The sequence below is a fragment of the Cynara cardunculus genome (genome assembly GCF_001531365.2).
Source record: "Cynara cardunculus var. scolymus isolate 2C chromosome LG 2, CcrdV1, whole genome shotgun sequence".
Taxonomy (NCBI): Eukaryota; Viridiplantae; Streptophyta; class Magnoliopsida; order Asterales; family Asteraceae; genus Cynara; species Cynara cardunculus.
In genome coordinates this window covers 44,023,926-44,030,288 of record NC_037529.1, presented here as the reverse complement: position 1 = coordinate 44,030,288, position 6,363 = coordinate 44,023,926, and positions in this window count along the sequence as shown.

Sequence of the window (6,363 nt, the reverse complement as noted above, 5' to 3'; positions counted from 1 at the left end):
AACTAATCTTGGGAGTTGAGCAAGATGATCTCTAATCATCGAAGCTAAATCCTCGAAAGACTTAATTCTAAATAAAGATCTTGAAATAAGGTACTAACCTGAAATCCCAAAGTGACGAATTGTCACAGTCTCCCCAGGCCAGAAAAATTTCGTCTCGAAATTTATTCGTCAAATCAAAACATGGTTGGCTTTCAGAACAAGTGGGGATACTTGCTTTTCATGAAATCTTTCCTTTCCCACGTGTACTCCGGTCCATGCTTTGAGTTCCAATGAACCTTTACTATAGGAATCCTGCTACGTCTCTACCCATGATCTCTATGGGTTTTTCAACGAAATGCAATTGATCGGTAATTTGTACGTCTCCCAGTGGCAACACTTGAGTTTCATCTGCTAAGCATGTTTTGAGATTTGATACATGGAATGTATTATGGATAGCGCTTAACTCCAGGGGCAGGTTTAACTTGTATACCACTGGCCTAATCCTTTCAGCTATTTCGAAGGGACCAATATAACGAGGACCCAACTTGCCTCTCTTTCCAAAACGCATTATCCCTTTCCATGGTGAGACCCTTAGAAAAACTTTATCTCCTTTCTGGAACTCCAATGGTCTCCTCCGATTGTCGGCATAGCTTTTCTGACGATCCCTTGCAGTTTTGAGTCGATTTGTTATTGCTATAATCTTATCAGTCGTTTCTTGGATCACGTCCGGTCCAGTTACCTGCCTATCGCCAAGTTCTGACCAACACAATGGGATCTGCACTTGCGYCCATACAAAGCTTCATAAGGCGCACACTGGATGCTGTTATGGTAGCTGTTGTTGTAGTCAAATTCCACTAACGGAAGATGCGTGTCCCAGCTTCCACCAAAATATATAACACAGGCGCGCAACATGTCTTCCAGGGTTTGTATTGTTCTTTTGGTTTGTCCATAAGCCTGGGGGTGATAAGAAGTGCTTAGATCCAGCCGTGTACCCATCCCTTGCTTGAGTGACTGCCAAAACCTTGACGTAAAACGACTGTCTCTATCCGATAGAATGGAAATAGGTACTCTATGCCTAGCGATGATTTCGTTTATATAAATCTGAGCCAACTTTTCCATCTTATAATCCTCTTGGATTAGTAAGAAACGAGCAGATTTCGTCAATCGATTTACAATCACCCAAATGGCATCATGCCCTTTTCCAGTTCGGGGTAACTTAAATATAAAGTCCATCGATATTTGTTCCCACTTCTATTGAGGAATTTCAGGTTGTTGGAGCAGACCGGAAGGTTTCTGATGTTCGGCCTTGACTATTGCACAAGTTAAACACTTATTTACATATAGTGCAATGTCTTTCTTCATTCCAGGCCACCAATAATGTGCTCTTAAATCCCTATACATCTTATCTGCTCCCGGGTGAATCGAATATTTTGATCGATGGGCTTCGTCCAAAATGGCTGATCTAAGATTTCCAATCTTAGGTATCCAAACTCTATTTCCTGAATAATTCACTCCTTCAAACTTTATCTGAAATTTGGACTCTATGCCGTGCAGAATCTTGTTCTTCAAGTTCTCTTCCCTTAGAGCTTCTTTTTGATCCTCTAGGATTTGGGCCTTCAAACTGGTATTCACCAAGGCTCCCAAAGCTCGCACCCTCATTGGTTTTATTCCTCCCTTTTGGCTTAAAGCATCGGCTACAACATTGGCTTTGCCTGGATGGTATTTAATCTCACAATCATAATCACTAAGCAGTTCAACCCATCTTCTTTGCCTCATATTCAACATTTTCTGATTGAGGATGTGTTGAAGGCTTTTATGATCAGTGTAAATGGTGCATCTGGTGCCATAAAGATAGTGCCTCCATATCTTAAGTGTAAATACTACTGCTCCCAATTCAAGGTCGTGCGTAGTATAATTCTTCTCATGCACTTTAAGTTGTCTCGAGGCATATGCAATGACCTTATATTTTTGCATCAATATGCATCCTAAATCTTGATACGATGCACCACAAAAGACCACGAAGTTTTCCGAACCCTCTAGTAAGGATAAGATAGGCGCATTGCATAATTTCTGCTTGAGAGTCTCGAATGCTTCCTCTTGTTTCTCACCCCAAATAAAGTTCTTGTCCTTCGGGGTTAAGGCTGTGAGCGACTGTTCAATTTTCGAAAAGTTTACGATGAATCGCCGATAATAGCCTGCTAACCCAAGGAATTGTCGGATCTCTATAGGGGTTCTTGGGGCTTCCCAATTCCTAATGGCCTCAACCTTGGCAGGATCTACCTGAATTCCTCTTTCACTGACTACATGGCCCAGAAACTGAACTTCCTGTAACCAGAATTCATATTTTGAAAATTTGGCATACAACTTCTCGTTTCGGAGTACTTCCAAAATTACCCTCAGATGTCACTCATGGTCTTCTCAGCTTCCTGAATAAATTAATATGTCGTCTATGAAGACGATTACGAATTTATCCAGGTATGGCCTACAAACTCTATTCATTAGATCCATGAAAACAGCTGGTGCATTGGTTAGCCCGAATGGCATAACCATAAACTCGTAATGACCGTATTGGGTCCTGAAGGCTGTTTTGGGAATGTCCTATTCCCGAACCCTCACCTGGTGATACCCGGATCACAAGTCAATCTTGGAAAAATAGACTGCCCCTTGGAGTTGATCGAACAGGTCATCGATTCTAGGGAGAGGGTATCTATTCTTGATGGTCAACTTATTAAGTTCCTTATAATCAATGCACATTCGCATTGACCCATCTTTCTTTTTAACGAATAGTACTGGTGCACCCCAGGGTGAGTAACTTGGTCTTATGAATCCTCTGTCAAGTAACTCCTGGAGTTGGGTTGACATTTCTTGCATTTCCGATGGTGCCAAACGTTATGGTGCCCTTGCCACTGGGGCAGCTCCAGGAATTAAGTCGATACCGAATTCGACTTGTCTTTGTGGGGGTAGGCCTGGTAAGTCCTTAGGAAAAACATCGGAAAACTCCCGAACTACAGGTAATTCCTCAATACTTTTCTCCTTGATCTTTCCGTCAATCACATGTGCCAGGTATGCAGTGTACTTTTTCTTCAGATACTTCTGCATCTTCATGCAGGATACCAGCTTAATCTTTCGATCCAACTTTTCTCCCTGAACCACAATTGGTTCCAATCCCTCTTGAGGAATTCGAATAAGCTTCTCTGAACATACAATCTCAGCTTGGTTTTTGGATAGCCAATCCATACCTACAATTATGTCGAAACTTCCTAGTTCGATCGATATAAGGTCTATGCTAAAGTCCTTATTGGCTAAGTTCAAAGTGCAATTCGTAAATACGCTTCTAGCTTTGAATTCCTGACCATTGGCAAACTCGATTACAAAGACTTCTTTCGATTTCTGGGGCTTTAAGTTAATTTTCTGCTTAAAGTCTAGTGACACAAAACTTCTGTCTGCCCCTGAGTCAAATAGAACCGATGGAAATTCATTATTTAGAGGAAACGTACCTGAAACCACGTTGGGATCCTCTCTAGCTTCCCTTGTTTTTCAATTCAAATGTTCTGCCTCGAGCCTGACTTCCTGTGTTGCCGGAACTGCCCTGCCGGGTCTGGTTTACATTTCCCCCTGCTTTCCTTTTTGGGCAAACATTCCTTATGTGGTCTGGACTTCCACAGTCGAAACATAACCGCTTCCGGCAGTCCTTTGCCGTGTGACCCCCTAGATGACACCTTTGGCAGATGATGCAATTCCCCCGATGCGGAAATTTGCACTTATTGCATCTAACTGTGTCATCTTTTCCTACCACCTGCGTTTGAGCTCCAAAATTCCTTGTTACCCTCCTGCTTCTATCAAACTTCCCTCCAATTATTCGATCTCCATGCTCCTCCATCTTTCGCTTTCCTTTAGCAAATCCTCCGGATCGCACAACATTATTCGTGAGCTTTGTGGCAATTTCTGTTGCCTCCTGTAGAGTCTTTGGGTTGGCCGAGGTAATGTTTCCCCTAATTTCTGGAGACAATCCCCAAATATACCTTTCTATATGAACTTCCTCTGGTGTCACAAGATGCGGCACAAGGTTTGCCAATTCGTGAAATCTCGCTACGTATGCAGATATATTGTCTCCTTTCATTTCGAGGTTCCATAACTCCATTTCCAGCTTTTGGAGTTCACTTCTCGGGCAGTATTCATCCTTTAGCAATTTCTTAAATTCTTCCCAGGAAAGCTGATTAGCCGCTTCTCGGCCTCTGGTTTGTACTAAGGTATTCCATCAAGTGAGCGCCCTTCCTTGCAATAGGCATGCTGCATACTCTACCTTATTTCCTTCAGTACATGTGCTAATGTGAAGAACAGACTCCACGCTCTCGAGCCATGATAGTAATCCTACTGTTCCTTTGGTTCCATTGAATTCTTTGGGGTTGCAAGCTCTAAAAGTTTGCATTCCCGAGGAGGCCTAGACTCAGAGTTTGACGATTGGTTGGCGTTCAAGCCAGCAGCCACTTGGCTGACTATATTGGGAAGTGCGGCAATAAGTTGATCTGACACGAGTTATGCTATATCGGCATTCTCCCTCCTTGGCGGCATTTCTTTAGATCCTAATCAGAATGGAATTCGTAAGTTTGATGGCAAAACAAGAGGGATAGCTTCCCAGATATTTGATAATACCAAAAGTATTCTTCACATGGAAAATAATCAAATATTACTATAACCGAACTAGAGAAAACTTATTCATACAATGAACCGACATAGATGAGCATTCTTCAAAAGGTAATCATATATTGATAATTGGTGGGGAAGGCACAAAACAGGATTTCTAACAACAATACATAGGAGCTAGTGTCCTATCCTTCCTTCTTAATCTAGAACAACATCCATCCTATGGCTATTCCCAATACCAACATCATCATACCACAAATTACCAACTACCCATACAACTTCCTAATTTCCCGCCTGGCTGCCACAGCAGCCTCTCTGTTCCTGATTATGCTCTGGTGGTGCGCTTCCAATACATCAGACAGGTTGTTTAAGATGTATCGGTGATGTGCTAGCCGAGACTGGTGTACTTGTGTGTCAGCTGCAATCCTCCTCACCCTATCTCTTTCAGTTGGATTCATCCCTTGAGAGTAAGACGCAGGTATCCCGGTCACGATTTGGGTCATTCTGCTCCCTACATGGGGTCAGGATGACTCCCCTACGGCCCTATGAGAATTCTCGAATGTCACCCACTGCGGTAGTGGAACACTCTTTCTGGGCGTGACTCCGATTCTTGGGCCATGGTGGATTCATGGCGGAACATCAGGTACCGGCTCCGTTGGGGGTAAGTAAGATACTTGAGGCGTGGCAACTGCGTCACTTATTGCCGTATCTTGCTCGTACGGGTCTATTTCTTCATTGTGGGTTGACTTCCTTCTAGAGCGACCAACTACATAACTAGATTCATCGGCTGAGTATTCACTCGGATCAGAAGACATTGTGGAGATCTGCAACATGAATAATCTTAGTTACTAAAGTGCAGCATCTAACAAACGCTTAGTGATACAATAGAAGCTTCTGAACAAAACTTAATCATGACAATCGTGCTGGATTCTCTAGACAACACCTCTGGTTACACTACCAGAGCTTCTGGTCATGACACCAGAGCTTCTGGTTGTACTAAAGTCCTTAGAAAAGGATTTCTTATCCATCGGTTTTCTTACAATCCAAAGGAATTCTATCTTTATCAACCATTGGCTTTAACTTTCATACTTAGAATAATTACAGATCTTTCGTCCATCTATCCTCTGGTTCCTCATGATGCAATTACCAGAGCTTCTGGTAATAAGGCCAGAGCCTCTGGTTCCTCATAGTGCGCTTGTCAGAGCTTCTGGTCACGAGACCAGAGCCTCTAATTCCTCATCTATACTTAGAGAAACACTAAGCCATCCGTCCATCGATCATCTAGTTCCTCATGGTTCATTTACCCGAGCTTCTGGTAATAAGGCCAGAGCCTCTGATTCCTCATAGTGCGCTTGCCAGACCTTCTGGTCATGAGACCAGAGCCTCTGTTGCAACATCTATACTTAGAAAAATTCTAAGTATTTCATCCATCGGTCCTCTGGTTCTTCTACTCGCCTTTACCAGAGCTTCTGATTGCGAGACTAGAGCCTCTATTTCAACTCCTACACTTAGAAGAACACTAAGCCATCCGTCCATCGATCCTTTAGTTCCTCATGGTGCATTTATCAGAGCTTCTGGTTGCAAAGACCAGAGCCTCTGGTTCAACCTCTACACCTAGAAAAATACTAAGCAATCCGTCCATCGATCCTCTGGTTCTTCCTTGGGCACTTACCAGAGCTTCTGGTTGCAAAGACCAGAGCCTCTGGCTCAACCTCTACACTTAGAAAAATACTAAGCAAT